This window comes from Psammomys obesus, unplaced genomic scaffold, assembly GCF_907164565.1.
Source record: "Psammomys obesus unplaced genomic scaffold, mPsaObe1.curated_primary_1811, whole genome shotgun sequence".
Taxonomy (NCBI): Eukaryota; Metazoa; Chordata; class Mammalia; order Rodentia; family Muridae; genus Psammomys; species Psammomys obesus.
The window spans coordinates 3,272,531-3,295,447 of NW_026596134.1; the positions used below are offsets into that span (position 1 = coordinate 3,272,531).

Sequence of the window (22,917 nt, forward strand, 5' to 3'; positions counted from 1 at the left end):
ACCAGGACAATGATTCTTTAACTATTGTCCAGTAGTTTTTGATATCTGCTCTTACAGAAAGTTGTAGAACCTTTAGTAGGTGGAGAAGCCTTTTGAAGAAAGGCGTAACTCACGACAGCCCAGTTCCTGATGCAGTGTCTGCTTCCTGACTGGAGTCGGCATGTGGCTAGGTGCCCCATTTACTGTGCCCTAATACCCTCTTGGATATGAGGTAAAATAAGCCCCATTTTTGGTTAAATCATTTATATTACGCATTTTGTCACAACACCAAAAAATAAATTAATTAATACACTCTCTGATACAAATTCTGTCATAGCTGTTCGAAGGTGAGAGTGTGGCCTTCAGTGTGCTCATAATCTACAACAGTTAAGTTTCAAAGCATTCAGTCATGCAAAGAACAACCTTCAAGGCCATCAGAACCATGAAAAATTCAGGCACTGTTTATGCTTATTCAAAGATCAAGAGCTACAAAAGCCAGAGATAGGTCTGATGAACTGGTTGGTAGCTGTGGAATATGCAGAAAGCCTGCCCCCACCCCCCACACCCAGAGTGGCAATTCTGGGATACAGAGAAGACAGAAAGGCATAGAAAATGACTGCTCTGTCCACAGGTTCTTGATTATGAATTTACCTTTTGTTTTGGACCCCAGAGTCTCAGCCACGTCATTCATTATCTGAGACTCACACACCGGCAGTTATGATCACTGATCCAGGGAGTCCAGTCTCTCTTCATTTTTATCTACAATGTTTGGTTACTAATCCATTAATCCAGTAGTGATGCCTCTTGAAGCCAATGACATGTATAAACACAGCAAGAATTTGCTGTTTGGGATACAATACCCACAGCTTTTCATTAACTGAGCTTAGCTTTCCACTCTATCAGTTGGTTAAAATATTCCTCCTAGACCTGAGATGAGTACACTAGGCCTTCTATCAGTGCATTATTTTTTAAAACAGAGACTAAATGGTCCAAGAAAACAAAAGTAAGATCCTTTCCTATTACTCACACTGAATTTCAGTTTCTAGTGAGTGATGCACCACTGAACACCAACTTTGGAGAATTCTAGCCCAGGCTCCCATGAGACCATTGGGAAGAGTACAGAACAGAGTAGATAAACATAGAAAAGAAAAAAGAAAATAAAAGCTGGGACATTCTTGCCACAGACCTTTGGTTTTTAGCTTTGCTTTCTGGATTAACTTATTCACTCTCTAATTTAACAGTGCCTGTTTTTACCGAAACAAAAGATATGGAAACAATTTAAACTAGAAATCAATTTGAAAGAGCCCCATAGCCAAATGATAAATAAGGCTCCAACATCTGCTCTATAATAGCTAAGGATGACAGTGTGGGAGTTACAGCCATCACCCAGTGTGCATACTGTAGCAAAGTACCCCTGATGTGCTCCTCAAGGCCTGCATCTGTTTGTATTTGATTAATACTTCAGTTATTAGATGAATTATAGTTCCCTGCTTAATTCTAATGACAGAATCAACATATATCAACAAAGTTGTCAGTCTCCAGTCTCTGCATATTCCTAAATATGTCAACAGCAGTGGTTCTCAACTTCCCGAACTCTGTGACACTTTAATAGAGTTCCTCGTATTGTGGTGATCCCTAAACATAAAAGTATTTTTGTTGCAACTTCATAACTATAATTTTCCACTGCCATGAGTCAGAATATAAACATATGACATTTAGGACAGACGATATGTGATCACTCTGAAAAGGGTTCATGACCCACAGGCTGAAAACTACAGGTCGAGAGGACATCTTATACCAGAAAATGAACTATCCTACATTTTGTTGGTTATTAAGAGTTCAGATATGTTTCATGAAGTGTTTGGTGCTCATTCTCAACTCCTGCTATCATCATTGGTTCACATTATAACCGCTTATTTTTTTTTTATTTAAACTTACTTCATTCTATGTTACTAATTAATATAAGTCAATAACATGGCCCAACACAAATATTTTACAACATGATGGTTGACAGGTTAACGTCTGTCTGTAGAATCCTATTCCACTTGAGACTTTATCTTCTGTTAATTGGCCTCAGTGTGTCAGCAATCAATCAGGAAATACAACAACTGACATTAATCTCTCATTAGAATATAGTTATCTTTTATTGGGGTGAGCAGTGTACCATGGACATTTCCTTACCCATCCATCAGCTGAAAGCTACTTAGGTCTGTGCCAGCACTCATACACAGCGCTGCAATGAACATGGGAATGCATACATCTCTTTGACACCAACGCCTCATTTTTTTTTTTTTTTTGAATGCAGACCCACTAGAAGGGTGGCTGGTTTATCAGAAAAATCTACTTGTTTAGATTTTTTTGCCCCTTGAGGAACCTCCATGCTGTTTTCCATAATGTTGTATTAATTGATATTCCCATCTACAATGTACAAATCAAACTACCTACCCCTTCACTAGTTATTCCTACCATTAGATTTTCTTGATAAAAGTCTTTCTTACTAGAGTGTAGTGTTATTGTGCTGTGGGTTTTGCTTTGCATTCGCTGGTGATCTGAGCATTCTTTCATAGACTTCTTGGCTTTTGTATGCCTCTTTTTTGAAACATACACACTTCTCTTATTTATTGGATTCAATTTGGCTATTGAAATTTGGGCTCCTTATTTACTCTAGGTCAGTGGTTTTCAACCTGTGGGTTTAGACTCCTTTGGGGGGTCACATGACTCCTTCACATGGGTCACCTAACCCCATCAGAAAACACGGATTCATAACAGTGCCAAAACTATAGTTGTGAGGTAGCAATGGAAATAATTTTATGGTTGGAGCTCACCACAAAAAACAATCTTAAAGGACGCAGCATTAGGGAGGCTGAGGACCACTGCTGAAGACATAAGCACCTTGTTAGGTACTTTCAGCCATAAAGGAAAATGGCACGTCATAATTTTTAGTGATATAATGGAGCTGATCATGCTGAAGGAAATAAGCCAAGCACAGAGAGACAAACACAATATGGGCCTACTCATGTGGGACACAGAAGCATTCATTTACTGAGAGTGGAGAGTGGAGTGATGGATACCAGATGGTTTAGTGGGAAGAGACAAAAGGAGAAAAGTTCCTAAGTTACAGCTCAATGACCCTCAGAAGCCTTGGGATGTTCTGTGTTGTGGAGCAACTCTGTATGATAATTCCTTAATATCTTAATGGGGTAGAAGAGAGAATAGTGAATTTTCAGGATAATGAGAAATTATGAGGGAATCAATTAGCTTAACCTGACTGAAAAATTACAAAGTAAGCATGTAATAAGACAACTCAAGGCATCACTTTGTTCAAAATCATTTGTTTGGTATCAGGCAAAATGACAGGGGGAAAGACAGGACCTTCAAGTCATTTCACTTTTCTTCTGCTCCCCAATGTACTATTAAACCTCTTCTGCTCCCCAATCTACTGTTAAACCCTCAGTACAAGATTACCTCAGTCTCTGTTTCTTCTGAAAAATAATTAACGTAAAGCTATGAAAATCATTAATCAAATAAGCAAGGAAAGTAAGAATGTTGGGTGTTACTCACAGTGACAACACACAGCATGGAAGGGAGTGTCGATCAGGAGACTTTGGCCCAGCTCAGTGGCTCGGCCTGAGGGGTGCAAAGCAGAGATGGGCAGGAAGCTGGACACTGTATCTCTATTGCCTAATATTCTCTATGATGCTTCAACACTCCTCCAAACGTTCATTGCAATTATTTGTATTTTCTTCTTAATTAACTTCAAATTTATAATTGATACAGTGTAATGACTGACAATGACTCGTCTGCATCCTGTTTAGTACAGAGCTGTATTTCACTTGATCAATTTCTGCTGTACCAGGCTTGCGACAAACGACTGACAGACACAGGAGAACTAGGAATTTTGAGTCCAACCTGGTCCATTTAGGGAGAACTCATTAGGAAAAATAAATAAGAAAATATCTAATACCTATCTCCTAGTTGCTTATTTCAAAAATGTAAAAATTTTTATTTTCGTGATCTTAACCTGCCTTGATTCTTTTATAACAATACTTTAAGCTAATGAATACAAAATTATTAAATGATATCCATGGACACAGACACATGAACATAGTAAGGACCTGGCCATTTGTTTTGGATCTCAGAGTTCCACAAATACAGTGTTCAACATGTGAGAGTCAGGTGACACATGCCACAGTCATCAGGTGGCATCAGACCATGGCTAGGTGGGTCCCCATTGTCTAATACCTTCCAGCTTTGTGCACGGTTTCATTCACAGAGAAAAATCTGTAAACTAACGACAGCATAATCTGCATTAAGGGCCCTAATATTTGTCTACAGAGTAAACCTGTCAACGGCACCACCTTTTGGTTCCTGTCCTTATTTCTTCATGTATGAAATAAAACAGTTGTCCGTGGAGGGCCCAATACCCACTGACTAGTTTCTATATTGATGGTTAACTAATCTATTATGTCACTAATAATATTTTTAAAAACCTATGACTGGAAAACCTATCAAGAACATAGTTGTTGTAATCCAGAATGATGCCTGGGTCACTCTGTATTTTCAGTTAACTACCCTTAGCTCTTCATGGGTACCACTAATCAGTAAAACTATTCATTTTAGTCTAAAGTATAAAATGATGTCAGCTGCCTTACATGACGACAACCTAAAATTTTAAAAAATATAGTAGATTCTCCCTAACTAAACCCCCCAAACCAAGGTAGGAATTAGAAATATTACTTACATTATTCTCCATGCTCCCAACAGAGACAGATCGTAGAGAACTATGCACTCACACAGGTCCATGGAGAAGAGCAGAAAAAAGAACACATGATTAAAAAAAAACTTGTAAGAGAATAAAAATTGAGACATTCTCCCCATTAACCCTTAACTAAATCTTTGGTTTAGAGTAGTAGTACGACCTTTCATAAAGGTGTGACCCTTTAATTCCATTCCCAATGTTGTAGTGACTCCCAACTATGTTAAACTTTAGTTTTGCCGCTGTTATGAATTGTAATATAAATGTCTGATACACAGGCTATCTGATATGCAACCCGCATGGTGAAATGTTCATTTGAGGCCCCACCAAAGGGGTTGCGACACATACATTGAGAACAGCTGATTTGGAGTATTATATATATACTTATTAACTTAGCACTGTGAAATTTAATTTTTTTCTCTTAAGAAAAGAGAAATTTAAATTTTTTATACACTGAGAACACTGGCTTTACTATATAAAAGTCTGCACCTTCTTTAGCCCAAAAAGGCTAAAGTAACAGCGTCAGATGGCTATACCTGGACTTCACTGTTTTCCTAACATATTGTAATGTTCTTGGCCATAGTTTTTTGTTTTGTTGTGGTTTTTCAAGACAGGGTTTTTCTGTGTAGCCTTGGTTATCTATCACTCCATAGACCAGGCTAGTCTCAAACTCAAAGTGATCTGCCTGCCTCTGCCTCCTTGAGTGTGGGATAAAAGCTATGTGCCAGCCCGCCTGGCTGGTCGTGTATTTGTTTTAGTTAAACAATATTTCATTAATTGAGAGATTGATGTTCTCATTCATCTAATTTTGACAAAGGCCAGGACCAAGATCCTTGGATATTGTCAAATATTTTCTGAGGACACTCTCCAATGAGGTGATGAACTGCATTTCTTTTGCATTTGAATCCAGAGTCCAGGCATATTTTATTCACCCCGACAGCAAACACCCTCACTGATTCATGTTTGCCTTTTTAATTATAACGTTCCTATTTTTATTCTAAGTTATTAATTAAAGTAAATCAATAAGCATGATTCATAAGCTCAGAATACACAGCTTCACACATCTGATCTGACTGTCTTTTAGAGTGTCCCAGAGTCTACTTCTGTTTTTAAATCAAAATATCGTTTGTCTCCCAGTTTCCTATACTATTATAGCTTTTAAGTTTTTTTTTTTATATTCTATGAGAATTTCCTTCAAGTATCCAATGGATTTTGCTCATATCTAACAGCTTATTCCATCTGGAGTGATCCCTGTATTTCTCTCAACTTTATGGGCTCTTTGTTTTGTTTTTGTTTTTGATATAACATATGGAGTCTAACATTAGTGCTACCCAAATGTGTGTGAGTGTGAATCCAACCACTGGAGCATGGTCAAGCTACTAAATTGCTAAGTCCTTGTCAGATTCTATTTGTCTATAAACTAAGTTGTTGTTGTTGTTTTAATTGGGAGTGAAATGGATGGAATTAAGAGGCAAAATTCAGGCAAAGAATGGGCAAGTAGTATATGAACACATTCACACTGAAATCAGATATCAGGGAAGCCAGGAGCTGAATGGTGGCTCCAGGGATAAAGGAGGTGGTAGGGAGGCAAGGATGGTTAAGGTGGATCATGGAGTGCTGGGTTACTATTAAGACAGCTTGGTGTGGCACACCTAGTAAGGTGACTTTTGGTAACGACTGAAATGCCCTTCTTTCTCTGTTTGTTAACTCATAGGTATTCTTTCTTCTCAGCTTTTCTTAGTATCATTTCTCTAATTTTTTTTTAATAATTTATTTAGTTTTGCTTTACGTTCATTAGTATGAAGGTATGATGTTGTGAGCCACCATGTGGTTGCTGAGATTGAACCCGGGTCCTTTGGAAGAGCAGACAGTGCTCTTAACCACTGAGCCATCTCTCCAGTCCCTCTAATTTTTAATAAAGTGAATAATTTTGAACTTGAGACTGACAGAGAACATTGTCTACTTATTTCTGACATATAAACCATTATTAGCCATGTGGTCAAATACACGTCTTCCCCTACTTCAGTATATATCAGTATACATCCCATGAGCACTGTGGACTAGATCTTACGTCATCTATTATGTGTAACTGATTTTTCATATAAATCATAAAGTGACAATAGAATAAAAATGTGTAACCTCATATGTCTGTCTAGAGAAGCACTTTAAAATGAAAGTAATGGACTAGGTTTCCCCTTATGGACCACAGTTGCAGACCTCAAGCATCATGTATGATTCACATGTCACCGTGGGTCACCATGGACCTAGGGCTGGTTCGTTCTGTTTTCTAGTTGCTTCCATATTGTTTATTCATTGAGTCACTAACTTGCTAATGGTAACCTTAGATTTTTAATATCAGGAGGCAGAGGTAGGTAGATCTCGGTGAGGTCAAGGTAAGCCTGATCTACATATGAGTTCCACGCCTACCAGGGCTACGCAGTGAGACCCTCTCTGAAAACAACAATAGTTTAAAAACTACCCACTATCATTATCAATGCATTATATCAATGCATACCTTTCAAATTTCACTTTCTTAGTAATTTTATTTATTACTTTGTGGTATGTTTTGTTTGTTTTCTTTTATCGGTGTTGTTGTTTTTCTTAAGCATATGAATACCTGACCTCTTCATGGACACAAAGTAAGAACCCTGCCTATTCCATGTCATTAATCAACCCACATAACAACACCCCAAAAGGCACCCTCCCCCAATCCACTTCAAGTGTTAAGGGGCCTAAGTAACATTAAATGATCCTCACCTCACCATGTGCTTGCATAGACTTCATCCTCTTCATTTTATACACTGTCTTGTTTATTTATTCTTTCATTTGCAGATTTTTTTAATAACAAAATCAAACCTATGATGAAACAAATAGTGAGATGTCTATCCTCGAGTATTAGCAAAATCTGTATACTCATCGCCAGACAGACAAACATGCAAATCCCTGACCGCAAGGGACCTTAGAAGGTCACGGGTACTTTGGTCATAAACAGCTAGAAGGCATGCACTCTTCATTCTGGATCCTCCTGCCTTGCCCCTGCCTGTGTAACCTGTGCATTCTCCCTATTTCTGGCATGACCTACCGTCAGCTCTCTGGCACTGACCGGAATGTACATCTCCACATTCATGCTACACAGTACAAGTATTAAACACATTTACCCCTCAAGGAATATTTAGAAGACCTGTCAAAATTTTTCACACACGCACACACACACACTCACGACATCTAAGTAAAAAAAAAAAGGGGGGGGGGATCAGTGGGATAAGAAATGCTAATGGGGACACAAAGTAACATATACATATATGAACAAAGTAACTTGTATACATACATGAAAATGCCACAATGAAGCCCACAACTATGGACAATTAAAGTATGCTAATAAAAGCTGGGGGACAAAAAGTCCTGTTTCGTTGGGAGTTGCCCATGCTTCAGTGGATGGTCCCATCCCGAGGCGCATTTGGGAAGTCCTATTTTGACTTGGTGAATAGAATATTACCACAAATAATAATTTTAAAATATTTAAAGCAAGTAAAATCAGGAGACAGATGTGTTTGGGGAGTCTGGGAGCAGACAGGACAAAAAATACATTGTATTCATGTATAAAATTTAAAAAAACTTAAAAAGAATTTGTGACCTACATTTGACATTTTAAAAATGTGCTGTTATTTAAATGTAGCATAAAGGTTGGTTTTCTGTTGTTGAGACAGGCTTGGTTTTCTGAACATTCATTACATATACAATCAAATGCACATTTGTACATTCCACATGCAATGAAAACTCCAGTGAAGGCAGAGTGTTGGTTGTTCTCTTTGTCTCATCTAAGATACATCCATTGTACACAACATTAAAAACTTTTTTAAAAATTATTTTCGAGACAGGGTTTCTCTGTGCAGCCCCGGCTGTCCTGGACTCGCTTTGTAGACCAGGCTGGCCTCAAACTCAGAGAGATCCACCTGCCTCTGCCTCCCTGAGCACTGGGATTACAGGCGTGCGCCACCACACCCAGCAAAAATTATTTTAAAATGTTAGAAAATATATTAAGAATATTTAAAAATGTTATAAAATATATTCTATCCATTATATCCTGCCTTTCTCCTCTCAGAATAAAAGAAACAGCTTGAAACTCAAAACTGACCCAGGATAAGGACAATAGCCATGACATACTTCTGATTACACCAAGAATTTTCACTAACAGCTCAGCCAACATCCTTAAGCAACCAGCTCCAATGAAGGCAGGGACCTGTAGCCTCTTGCAATGGTTTCTGTCATCGTTGTAAGTAAGGGGACAAGCTCTATCACATACCCCCCAGGGACTATTGAAAAGATGGTACAAACACAACGTAGCCATCCGTCGACTCTGCACCATCGCTGCTTAATTTACTTTAGACACGTGACTCTGCGCATCATAACGTGCTTAGTATGTGTCTATTATAAACTTCAAACATCTGAGTCACTGATATGTTAATGCAGGAATGAGGAACAAAGGGGAAAAATTAAAATGGAACAATGGACAGCTATGAAAATGGAGGAGAAACCTTGATCTTGTTTCAATCAGGCTCTGTGGTGGCACAATGATTAATTCAGAATACGTGGGATTAAACAGCTTGATACACAAGCTAGCTCAATTTCCTGTCTTTAAATGTTTTTTTCTTTCTTTCTTTTAAATTTGGCCATTACGTAACTTTTTCTAATTTGCTAAAGGTCAAAAACATATAAAGTCACAGGTAGCTGTGACAAAGACACTGAGTACTCACACAAACACATCTGGGTATAAGCTGGCTGCTGACGTGGGTGACAGGCTTGTTCTATTTTTATCCACAGACAGCAGTGCTAGAGACACAAAATACCAAGCCTGGCTCCAGTAAACAAGCTCTTAATGAGGATGTACTTTAGTAGAATCATCTAGCCTCGTCCACAGCACTTGTGTTTATTGATTTACTTATGACACATTAGCACTCAGGAACAAGCTAGCAAAGGCCTCAAACAAGTTTACTGAGTGTTCCTATTATTATTTCCAATAAAGGTAAGAGAAAAAAAGGTTCTTTGTAGTGTACTATATATATAACAATGTAGAAATATGATTTAATAGCTAAGGTAAGATTGGAATCTATTTATGACTTTGGGCCATTTTTGTTTAGATTGTACATTCTTTTAGGACATATCCATAAATCAGGAAACTAAACCACTCCACTAAAAGTTAGAAAATTAGGTTTTTGTATATCATTAACAATCAGGTCCCTGGATCATTTGCATAAGACCCCAGTAAGTGGACCACACTTCCTATTTCTGCAAACCCCACAGTTCTAGACACATATGGCAAAACACCCTGTGTGAACTCTCAGACACCACTAATTATAATCATTGGGCCAGGACAATGGGCCAAAAGATGTATTTCTTTAAAAAATAAAATAAAACTCTACAGTTGTTTACTAATCGACTTTTTACTTCTTTAGTAGCATTAACTGCCTTTGAGCCCTAATGCTCATGGGAGGGAAAGGTTTATCGCTATCCTAAATTAAAATTCACCTACATATTTGCTCATGTCATTGAACGCATTTCTTTATATTAGTCACTTTCATTATGAAACCAATTAACCTAACTAATGACTTCATCAATACAATGTTTCACAACAATCTATAATTTCATTGGCCATCATTGGCCTTCTGTGATTACACTTGTTACTTACCAAACAACAGTCACTGGGTGTCTTTAAAGGGTGACCTACTCATACCATCGCGTCTCTTTGTCATTTTGCTCCCACTCTTACACAGAGTAGCCACTATGGCACTCGCTGCTTCTTGCAGCAGTACAAGGGTTACATACCGAGAAGTACAAAGCAGAGAAGGCAAAATCAACACTGAGATAACCTCTCCAGAAAAACAGCTAGCAGCCTAGATGCTCTTGTACACAGACCTGATTGCTGCAATTCATACCAAATCACTAGTCATTATTAATCCACGTTTAAGATGATTTCCTTTCCCCATTGACTTTTGCATTTTTATTGAACAAACTATTTGTTCACGGATTCTACTGAGATAAACACATGGTTCAGAAAACCCGAGGCCAGGACATATAGATCCTTCATATATTTTCTTCACTTGCTGAATCCAGCACTGGTCATTATCAGGCATCACAACATTTCAACTTCTATTGCTCTCTGGCAATAGAACTTTTCATATTTAATACATACGAAAAGCATCAAAATGTTTTAGAACAAAAGCCCCAAATCAAAACAAGACCTTAGTAACTCACATGGTTCTTCCATGATCTCAGTCCCAAAAGATGGTCCAGCAGTCGGTATGTCCATCGTGAAGACGGCCAAGTAGAAACGACAAAGAAAAGAACAGTTTTTCTAGGCATTTGCTAACACAGTCATGTAGGTATCCATTAACGCGCAATAGCCAAAGTTTTCTACCAAAATGATAAATGGGATTGCATATGACAGCAACCATGAACTGTGACTGGGAACCACCCATCTCCTCCCCAGCTGAAGAACTACTAAACCGCCACTAAACAGCCATTGCCCAATCATTCCCGTTAGAATCAGTGTTATTATAATTATTTACTATGCGTTGACACATCAAACAGTGCCGTACCTCTCATGCTCTTATTAATAAAATGGGTTTATTTGTTCAACAACTGCTACTTTGAAAGAAGATACAGTCACTGGTAGGGTGTCCATGGCCCTGTGGATGCCCTGAGTCCCATGCACATACGGGCAAAACTAATGAAACCCAATGAGTTATATTTAAAAGTTTTTATTTTTCTAAAGAAAAGACATGAAATTGGGAAGAACCTGTGATTGGAGGTAGATGTGACCTAGATGAATCATATAAATGTATGAAATTTCCAAAAGAAAAACATTTTAAATATTATCTTTTTTAAAAAAGTATTTTTTTATTGATGAACACAAAACTGTGAGTAAAGTCCTTGTATTTTCCTGAAAGCTGTCTATATGTTCATGCCTTAAAGTACAAACACGAATTACTCATTTTTAATGACTCCCATGTGACCAGTATAACAATGGTTCTGGGTTATGACTCTTCATGTGATTACTGTTTAATTTACTAATTTACTATTATCAGTGTAATCAGCACGATGGATAAAACCGCAATGGCAAGGGCCCTAAATGTGCTTATCATCTAGACAATTACTTGTTGTCTTACATACTTACTTGACTAATCATCATACTGTATTATTAACTAATTAATACAAAGTGACAGTAAGACTTCACTGATCTAGCCAGCTTTCACTGGCCCAGGCATGCCACTCCTAGGGAGGTGGGAAAACACTTGCTAGTTTCCTCTAAAGAAAACCAGCAAAAACAAACTTTTATTATTTATATCTGCCATTCTTAAGGAAATAAGATATGTGGATTGTATGTATTTCCCAATAAAATTCACTGCCTAATGTATACCTGTATAATTTATGTGCATATAGTTGTACAGTTTAAGAATGTGACTCTTGTTTTCCCAGTGCCTATGTCCAGAGCCACTTACAGACACACGAAATTTTATCCATTGTGTAACTGGACCTCAGCATCTCAACTCGTTAGCATTGTACTGCCGTCACTGGTCCTCATTCGAACCCCTTTATTCTCACTCATTTACATGTGTTTATGAAACAAGTAATGACTTCAATGGTCCTAGTTTTAAAAACAATGATTCATGCAACCTAAGAGCAATGACTAACTGTCATGCCTTTAGCATCACCTGCCATGCTCATATCGTGTTCACAAGTTATCATCCGTGAATTTATGAATGCAATATTTCATGCTAATTCCATCTTTCTCATTTTCCACAGTTGTCCTGGCCAAGACTTCTTTACAGTTTTGATAACATAATAAATACTCGTAGAAAAACTTACAAGGATATGAACATTATTTCTCACTCACATTGGTCTCTATGGCGTTCACCCACAAAGCAAGCAGCATGGCAGAGTCCTCCAAAAGCCATAACTCTCCTTCCCTAGAGAAAAGACAACAAAGGTGAGAAAGACCATGCCCAAAGGGTCCTCTCTCCTCCAATGTACTCGTTATTAAACATTTCACATCATAAACACCTATATCAAAGTGATCATCTGCGTGTATCTGCATGTGTGTGTATGACACATATAGCATTAAGCATTGTGTTTCAGTACGTTATGTATGATTGGATCTTTGGACCATGTTTTTTTCTTAAAACATATCAATAGACACTGTTTATATTAATATTTCATGCTTCCTTGCATGTATTTATGGTAGGGAAAAATTTGATTTCTTTACTTCATGTTTATTGGGCTAGAAATAACTTAGAATAGAATCAAACAAAGACCGTGGCCAATGAGGTGGCTTAGTGGGCAGAGGAAAGATGACCAAGCCAGATGACATTAGCCTAGTCTCTGGGACCCAGAAGGTGGAAGGAGAAAACTGGCCTGACAAACTGCCACACCCCCTCCAAGACAAATAAATAAGTGTAATAAAAGAAGATCATAGTATATCCCTAACAGTCCTCCACAGGATTAGTAACAGGACAGAAACTGAGTGAGTTCAGGCCTGTCATCAGCCTCTGCCTTCCGGAGGGACAGTACCGACAACGAAGGAGCCCTATGCCACTGTGCCACAATTACTGTTTTGGGGATAGGCTGGTCTTCATTCTCATCTAAAGCTTTTATTGAATGGTTCATTGATTTACTAATAACAAATGAATTAATCACAAAAACTCAAGGATATAATCTTTCAACATCCCTGCCATTTGCCTTTAGAATTACTATTTAATTGAAAAAAAATCCCGCCCCATCAATTATCCTCCTTGTTATCCATAGCAGTGAATCAAGATATTTCAGACAACCCCTATTCATCCTTTGGACCATACTTGGCTTTTAAAAATTACTTTAAATGCAGCAATGAATACACTTTAAACATTTCAAACCAAGTAGTCTTACATTGGACAGAATGCTCCGACCCACAGAGGTGGGGGCCAGAAACCTGCAGAACACAGAAGCCAGTTCACATGTTCAGCCTAGAACGTAAAAGCAAAAGAGAGTTAGAGGAGATAAAGACAGCACCCATGTTCATTTTTCAAGTTACTTAAGCGTACGGATTTGAAGTAATATATTTTAATAATTTTCTGACTTTGCGACATGTGTTACAGGCTTTGCACTTCCTATCTGTATTGTGATGTCTAATGTAGTAGTCACTGTTATCCAATTACATTATGAGCAGAAATGATGTATTTTATCTACGGGCCATTTTTGTTCACTTTTGTACAGTGTAGTTTGAGTGCACACTGGCATTAACTGGACTCATTGCCATGCTGTACACATTCAGAATGGACACAGACATACTCCCTTCTAAAAGTGTAGCCTCAACCTCACTAAATGGCAAAGTGGACACTGATAAAAGTGAGACATTTCTTCCATTGCTCCCGGTATCATTGTGTCCCTGTTCAATCACTTTTATGTATCTGATTTAGCTTAATGTAGATTTTATAGTCTATTAGGAATAACAAGACAACATTAACCCAATTCAAGAATAGCAGCATCACTTAGATTCTCTGCCATAACTATTAGCCACAAGAAACATTACTGAACATTTATCCCAACTAATTATCACTATTTATTAGAATTAATAGTATTAATAATTAGTGTACTCTTTCTCATTTTGTTATAATTAGATATTATATCCCCTTCACTTTAACTTATTTATAATTGTACATTGTTTCTTTATATTTAGGAATTACTTACAATAAAAACATACCTCTTTAACGTGTTCAACAAAGTATTTTCATTGTACATTCTCTTATTGATTTCCTGACTGCAAAATAATCAAAACCTGTGAAAAGTAAACTCAGACAAGATCCTTACAAACTCCCAAATCGACCTATAACATCTCTTTTGACGTGGGCAAAGGTTAGAATTATTTTATCTGGCTTCAGGGTTGCAGACACTCTTCCCCACCTCTGACTCACACCTGCAGCTGTATCGATCCAGAGTTCTGGCTCCTTCACTTCTTATTACCCAGCCATGTTACCAGTTAACTCAGCAGCTCCCTGCGGACAAGCCAAAGTCTACAGACTAATACATTCCAAATACACATGAAGCTCTTCTTCGATCAAGGCGCTTTCTGCTGCTGTGACCCACAAGGCTCCATATGTGTACTGACTAACAGCGCCTATCAATTCTACACTCGAGATGGCTATGTTTGCTCAATTATATTTCATAGATCGTATCAATGTTGATAGGGCCATTAAAATGAAGATGCATTTCCATCTATGACCACTTTCTCTTGTGGTAACTGAGACAGAAGCAAGGCCTTGAGGATACCCAGCAAGTACTGAGCTTCCCCATGTAGGTAGAGACACAAACACACTCTGAACTTTTCATAGACAAAAAGACACCACACTTAACTATTTCTCTTCTTTTCCTCTGGTAGTAAAATCATTGCTGTTACCTTTTTTATGTTCGGGTCAAATCAACCTGCATACCACATAGACCTCACTATTATCAACATCATTTATCTCATGATATGGTTTATACAATTGGGTAAGGATCCACTGACTCATATTATTTACTTATATTTCTTTTGCTCCTTTTTGTAGACTTTCAGTAATTATACTTCACACCTTTTTAGTCATAGAGGAAACCCATTTTTATTAAAATTCTGTACAAACTAATTGTATTACAATTTAGCCTTTGACATTCTACCCATTTCTCCACCCACCACACCTACTCTTTCATTCTTACATTAGAATAAAAACATCTCAAATAATGAAGAGAAATCAAAGCAAACAAAGCAAAATAAGAAATAGAGCCAAAGGAAAAATCACAAGGAACACATCCATAAGCTGAGTCACATACAGAGAAAAAGCCATCAGAAACCATAATATATGAGCAAAATATCAGTAGGGTAAAAAAAAATACTCAAAGCATTGTGAGTCTCGAAAATCTCCAAAAATGCCATTGAGTTCATTTTGTGCTGGCCATCGGGACCATGGAGCGTGCTTTATATGTCCTGGTTTATATGTCCGGTGGTACTCCATTGGAAAAAACTAGTCTTTGCTTTGAGAGAGTTTATCAAGTGAAGGTAGTTTCTGGGTTATAGATAGGGGGTTGTGTCCACTTCCCCTCACAGTGCCAGGACCCCATCTGGCTTAGAGCTGTGCACGGCCTGTGCATGTTGCCACAGTCTCTATGACTTGATTTCTGCACCAGTCCTGTTGTGGCTAGAAGGCCTTGTCTCTTTGGTGTCTTCCATTTCCATTGGCTCTTACAATCTTTCCACCTCCTCTTCCATAGAGTTCCCTGAGCCCTGAAGGGAGGGATTAGATGGAGACATCTCAGTTAGGACTGAGTGCTCCAAGGTTAGAGGGAATAACTTTAAAAATAGCAAATGCAAGCAAGTAAGACATTCCTACACTCATTGGTTTCAAACACAGAGGCAAGCACTGCCATCCTCAGCACATTAATGAGCGAGGGCACAAAGCAAAAAGATGGTTTGAAAATATGACACAGTGCTCTCACTGGCCTTGCCTCAATTTCTCCATCATTCAGATGTCCAGTAGCTTTCATAACCAAAAAATTACTGAATGTGTGCTATTATTATTATTCACTCATCTGTTCATACTCATGATTACCTCATGGACTCTGTTTTAATCATTAGCCAAAAAGTAACATACTTAAACATTGTCGTTATTTATTTCTTTAATTTTGTGGTACTGAGAATAAAACCCAAGGCCTTAACATCCAAGCAATTGCTCTACCACTCTATTACTGTCCCCATGTCATACTTAATTGGTTTAACTGATTTTAATCTAAGTTGATAGATTGTCTTCCTTCATGTCATATTTGTAATTGAATAATGTCTAACTGATGATATTTACATATGTTAATTGACCCTTTCACTAATTTTCACAATAGAATCAAACCTATCAACATCAAAATCAATGACACGACCCATGGATCTTTTCACCACCTAACTATAGGACTATTACCAACAGAGGTGGTAACTCAAGTTACTTTGCTTTGGATTTTTGAGTCTAAGATGTGTGGTATTTACTGTGTATAAATTGTAGGTAGTGGTAACGAGATATTTTAATTAACTGAAGTCAAACTTTGTACAATATTATGTGAGATCACATATTTATGATTGGTTACAACTGTCTTATCCTGATTATTGTAAGCACATCACAACTCTACTGTAATTATCACTCACAGGTGTAGCTGTGACCTTAACAACACAGGCAGCCTTAGAGCTGAGGATGAGTCAGGATCCATCCATGATCTGGAGTTGGCCTTCCTGAGAAGTACAGAACAGACAAGAAAGAACTAAGATGCTGTTCAGTGGTCATTTAATGTACTTTCCAATTATTCAGTCATGTTTGCTTTCATATCAAAAACAGAATAATACTAAATTTTATACTAACTCAAAATAAGAGTAGTGCCCATTACCTTTATAAGCATATCAGACAAAAAGAATATATTGGTACTACTAAAAAACACTTCCAAAATATAGTAGTAAGTACCTCCATTCTTATTCTGTAATTTTAACAATAGTATAAAGCTCTCTCATTTGTATTTTTAATCTTCTGACTCTAATTCAGTAATACTGTGAGCAATGATATAATGCTTACTCTATTCTCTATCTGTGTAAAGGACCACTTCGAAGAGTCAGTGTGGACTTCTGAGTACCAGAACTGCAAACACAGTGGTCATCACTGATACAAGATAGGTCCGTTTTCATTAACTTATACATTTGTTTATTAATTAATCTGCCATTTTACTGATAACACTTAGGTGACTATGAATCACAAGGAGTTAAGAACAAGATTCTTAAGTCATCTACAATGTCTTTAAATACTTTGATAAGATCTTTTTTCTTTGTTCTAAATTTTGTAAGCACTGATTAATGAGTATAATATCTGATGGCTATTCTTATTTCTCAGTCAACCATAGTTGGTCTTAGTGGATTTTGGGTGGTGCTTTTACCAATAGATGAAACTTAAAATCCCTTTCAAGTAAGGCCCGGGGCTTGACAGTACTCATGTTGGTCTCAGTATTCCTGACACACGGAGTAGGAGGAAACTGTTGATGTGGTAATCAGAAAGCATCTACGCTGACAACACACATAAAAAAAATTTCAACAATTTATATTATATCCATTTATTCTTTTATTCCCCCTCCATGTTCTTAGTCACTTGGGTGGGAACTAAAATGTCTTAGTTTGATTGACATCATAAAACAGTAATAAATGCTCTGAACAAGGCAAGGACTCCATATACATTAAAATTTAGTAAATGCATTGTCCTTAGTTAGTAATACCATTAAGCCACTCATTTCTAAGTATGTATCATGGTATCCATGCTTATTAGCATTTCTCAATTGGCATGATTCTCATGCTAAATGATACTGACATGCTTTATCTTTATTTATATATTTCCATAAAGGGTCTTTCATTGACCCGTTTTTTTTTTTTAATGAAAACACAAAAATGTAAAAGACAACACTTGAGCATATCTCACAGGTATAACTAGACTCAGAGCATGCACACTAGATGCCTTGAGGTGTCATGATCCACGGCTCATACCCAACAAGATGTCATCACTCATCCAACCTTGGCCTCTAGTTTCTCTGATGAGCTTGGATTGTTGTTTATTAACTGATCATTCATTCACTAATAAAAATTACATAATTTAAAAATAATTTACATCTATATGTAAGTTCCTTTGCCTCGTGTTTTTATGTCTCCTGACCTCAACCTTACATTTAAAATATTAATTAGTCAAACAAGCATTTCATGCCACATCATTTTTCTCACTGTGCCATGGCTCCTTGGGTTCTATGTAATCCTTTATCAAACAGGAAAAAATTAGAACCAAGACAATGACTTTGACTCACATTGTCCCTATCCTCCTGACACACTGGGCACCCATGAACCTGGTGACCAGTAATGAAGGAAATCTGCTTTTATAGTACAAAAGAAAACAGAGTGTGAAGAGGTTCCTATTGTGCCCATATACATTTGCATGGGATCTTTCATTTTATTAGACATTCAAGAAAGGCCAATTCTAAAAGAATTTACAGTATATTTGGGGGTTTTTAATCTTTGGGTATTTTTTTAAACCATACTGGATATATATAGTGGTTTCCAATATTGTGTTTTTATGGGTTTTCTATGTATGTATTTGTCTCTGGATATGGAAATATTTCAAGTACATTCTCCTTCTTTGTTGTTCTGTGTTTGCTTTGTTCTATTCTGAATTTTGTGGTTTTCTATCGTTGTTATTTGCTTAAACAAACAGGGAGGTGGAGGTAGGCAGAGTTGGATGGGTACGGCAGGAGGGAGGAGCCTGGGGGATCTGACAGGAGGAAGGCATGATGACACACATGCCATATTGACCATTTGGCCATGGTTGCTCCTCCGAGATGAAAAGCAATGATCCAATAAAAGGGACGAGTATTTAAAAGGAGCCCAGAAGAGAACAAGAACACTGGCTGTACTCACACAGCATCTGTTCTATAAGCAGAGATAAGATCAGGAGCCTCGTGACCAAGGGAGAGTATGGAAATCAGCTTGGTGGGATTCATTCTGACAGTATATAGCAAAAGAGATCATAAAAAGATTGGCATTATGCTTATTTATCATTGTATCCTTCTTCTAATGCCCAAAATGTGTTACACAACTATCTATCATTTTTGATAGAACACAGTGTCATGGCTATGATTCTACTAGGTACACTGAATATATTTTAAAATGTGGCATCCTCACTGATCATGTCTGATGGAATAATGTCTGTGGGATATAGTTTTAGCACTCTCGCCATAAATTATGACTGCAAAATGTCCTCTAATTTATTTTTTATCTTTTATCTAATTGTAGGGGTGGACGACTCTTAACATCTGTCACTGAGATGAGAGGAATATTATACGTGTTTTATGATGTGGACCTCAGACTTCCAGACCTGTAGTCACGATGCACGACTCATACGGCACCAGTGGTCATCAGAGATCCAGCATCAGGCTTCCTCCTCTCTATTAATTTATGCGGTTTTGTTGAGAAATTGACTGTTAGTATTATTTAGACATTTACAAATCATGGGACTCTATATCAGAGCTCCACAGGATTGATTGTTCTTACACATTCTTAAGCTGGCAAAACTTTGTATTTCATACATATGCCGTATTAACCGTTGGTCAAGAGCCGACCTTCCCAGATGATCAATAAAGGGAGCAGCCTTTCACAGTAACCCAACCAATGTAAGAATGCTGACAATACTCACACTGTGTCTCCATTACATTGTGAACTCAGGAACAATGGAGATTGTGGAATTCGTCTTGGAGTTTTTCATTCTGAGAGTACAAAGCAGAAGGGATTAGAACAAGTGTGGGTTCTGTGTTTGGTTATATTAGGAACCTCTTATGTGGAAAATATCCTAACAATTTATTTTTGTTTATCTCTTAGCTGCTGCCAGGATCATGCTATTGTGCTAGATATTTTATGTGGAGTTCAGACATCCATACTGTTAACTCAAGATCCATGAATCACATGTCAGCGGAGGTCATCACAGACTACCCCCTCTTCTCTATTAATTAGGCATGATTACTGAACAATTGATTGCTAAACAATGTTTCACAAACATTTACCCTCTTTTGCCTGCTCTTGGGTCCGTTTTCTTTCTACTGAGATGCCTCATATAGTCTAGATATGAGAGTGTGTGTGTGGTCTTATTGTAACCATGTTACTTTGATATATCTGGAGGCCTGCTCTTTTCTGAAGGAAAATGAAGGGGGACTAAATCTATGGGAGAGCAGAGGAATGGGGGAGGGGTGGCAACTGTGGTCAGGGTGTAATGTAGGAGAGAAGAATAAAAATAAAATAATAAAAACAAAAGAATTTGGCCATGGATGCTCTAGACAACAAGTGGGGTTTCATTAATAATCAGACTTTAAATTATTTCAAAGCAAGAATGAACAATGAATATACTCAGAGGATGCCTATCCTATGGACACAAATAGTGGATTAGAGAGAAAGAGAGATCAGCTTGAGGCTAAACATTCTGAGAGTACAAAGTGGAGATATTTTAAAGTCTGACATTTTGCTTACATATTCCCACATTCTGTATACTTGTCTAGATCATCTCATATTATCCCTCATGTAAATATATTGTACACTATAATGTGTTCTTCCTGACAAAACAAATGGTCATGGATCTGAACCTAAGAAGAGCATTCCCAATAATTTTATTTTCTGTGGCATCATCACGTATCATGCTTACATAAACTGCAGTAATATTTGGTCTATATGTAGTACATTTTTGGAATGAAGCCTTAATTGAGAAATGACTTACTGAAACAATATTTATATATTATATATATAATTGTAAGAATAGAAAATGACTCAAGTCAGCTCCTATGTCCTGTAGTCATGATTCACAACTCATACGGCAGCAGTGGTCATCACAGACCCAACATCAGCCTTCCTCCTCTCTATTAATTTCTTGATGTATATTGAGCAACTGATCAATTGTGATATTAAAATAATTATGAGGCACAAAAATTAAAAAAAAAAACACAAGATTTTTTTTTTTAGTATAATTCAGAGATCTATAGGTCATTAGCCCTGTGGAATATTTTATCCTTACAAACTATTAAATTAGTCCTTAAATGATATACTGCCATAAATATGCCAGATGCCATATTTATTTTCTGGATGAGGTAGCTCCTCCAGATGATGAAAATTTTAACAATACTGTAAATAGGTATGAATGACAAAAAAAAAAAAAAAAACAAAGGAAAGAAAAAAAGACAAAACGACTGTACTCACTCTGTGTTCCTATGAGTACAAACATTGGATCACAAAGCTCATGGTGAGAATGTGGGAAACAAGCTTGGGAATATCCACTCTGACAGTATAAAGCAGAAGAGAATATGCAAAGATTGGCATTCTGTTTATTTGTCCATACTTTTCCTTGCTTGAAATTACCCCTCTCTTATCACTCACCTAAGTGTATAACAAACTAGGCTATGTCCTTTTTGAGAAACCCAGCAGCCACGCCTCTGACCCTACCAATGTGAGTTGATGCGGCCTGGCATCCTCAGGCATCAAGTATGAATGAGCTACTGTTTGGTGGGTATTTTCACTGTTGTAGAAGTGGGCTACTCTTAATATCTGTCCCTGAAATGATGGGGATATTCTAGGTATTTTCTGATGAGGACCTCAGACTCCCAGACCTGTAGTCATGTTCCACGACTCATACTGCACCACTGGTCATCACAGATCCAACATCAGCCCTCCTCCTCTATGCATTTATGCATTTTGCTAAGCAGTCTCTACCAATACAGAACCAGCCCTCCAGACTCTCAATCAACACAGCAACACTGACTATACTCACACTGTATCTACATACTATGAACCCAAGTGCTGATCACAAAGCACAGGACCAATGGAGAATGTGCAAATCACATGGGGGTATCCATCCTGAAGAGTACAAAGAAGATGAGATTATAGCGATGACATTGTGTTTAGTCGTCTGTGCATTCAATCTGCTTCATCTTGCTTCTTTCCCTTAGCCCTCCTCTAAGTGTGGTTCATACTACCATGTGTTCTTGAGAATTCAAATGGCTGTTGTTCTGATGCAAAAGAGCATGGGTTTTAATTATTGTTCGCATGGCACCATCAACAGCGCTATCACAATAAACTTGACTTTGGTGTAGTGTATGTTTGTATTACTCTGGCCTGTGGAGATACTTCTCAATTACTAAAAGCTCTACCAATTTGTTTTTACTAACATTTTTATCTAATTGTAGAAAGAAACTACCACACATATCTTCTGTCAGGGTTCTGGGTAAAAGCTAGATACTTATTCAGAGGACACCAGACATACACCATCAGTGGTCACAATAAATAAAAAAAAATTAATCAGGCCTCTCTTCCCTATTAAACTCTAAATGCTTGTTGAGCGATGGATTACTGGTAATACGGACATAACTATGTTCCGCAAAAACCCAAGGAAAATATTCTTAGGAGAATTCAGTACTTTACGGGATCTTTTGTTCTATTTAGTAGTTCGTTAATCATATATTTTTAATTTGGCAAAAATTTTCTTTTATATAAATGCCGATTTACTATTTGGATAAGGTTGATTGATCTTCCAGTTTAATAACAAGGATGTTATCAATAGAATAAACAGTCTTTGGAAGTATCCCAA

At 37.4% G+C, this 22,917-nt stretch overlaps 1 long non-coding RNA gene and 4 other non-coding genes across 14 annotated transcripts in view; all 5 read right to left on the minus strand.

Annotated features, from left to right (window-relative positions):
• Nucleotides 1-638: 638 nt before the first annotated feature.
• Nucleotides 639-711, minus strand: LOC129666240 (small nucleolar RNA SNORD113/SNORD114 family). The gene has a single exon (XR_008718528.1). It is a non-coding gene; the product is annotated as a small nucleolar RNA SNORD113/SNORD114 family (small nucleolar RNA).
• A 14,636-nt stretch (nt 712-15,347) lies between these two features.
• The window catches only part of LOC129666179 (uncharacterized), a 50,539-nt gene continuing 42,969 nt past the window's right edge, over nt 15,348-22,917 (minus strand). For 9 of the 10 annotated variants that reach the window (XR_008718493.1, XR_008718502.1, XR_008718500.1 and 6 more), the window contains 5 exons: nt 22,102-22,187; nt 21,534-21,612; nt 19,990-20,059; nt 16,926-17,009; nt 15,348-16,022 (listed from right to left, as the gene is read on the minus strand). This is a non-coding gene — a long non-coding RNA (uncharacterized LOC129666179). The remainder of the gene's footprint in view (nt 16,023-16,925; nt 17,010-19,989; nt 20,060-21,533; nt 21,613-22,101; nt 22,188-22,917) is intronic. The other variant, XR_008718501.1, reaches the window with a different exon arrangement.
• On the minus strand, nt 19,651-19,722 carry LOC129666228 (small nucleolar RNA SNORD113/SNORD114 family). The gene has a single exon (XR_008718517.1). It is a non-coding gene; the product is annotated as a small nucleolar RNA SNORD113/SNORD114 family (small nucleolar RNA).
• LOC129666248 (small nucleolar RNA SNORD113/SNORD114 family) lies at nt 20,210-20,283 on the minus strand. Its single transcript, XR_008718535.1, has one exon. It is a non-coding gene; the product is annotated as a small nucleolar RNA SNORD113/SNORD114 family (small nucleolar RNA).
• Nucleotides 21,920-21,991, minus strand: LOC129666230 (small nucleolar RNA SNORD113/SNORD114 family). Its single transcript, XR_008718519.1, has one exon. It is a non-coding gene; the product is annotated as a small nucleolar RNA SNORD113/SNORD114 family (small nucleolar RNA).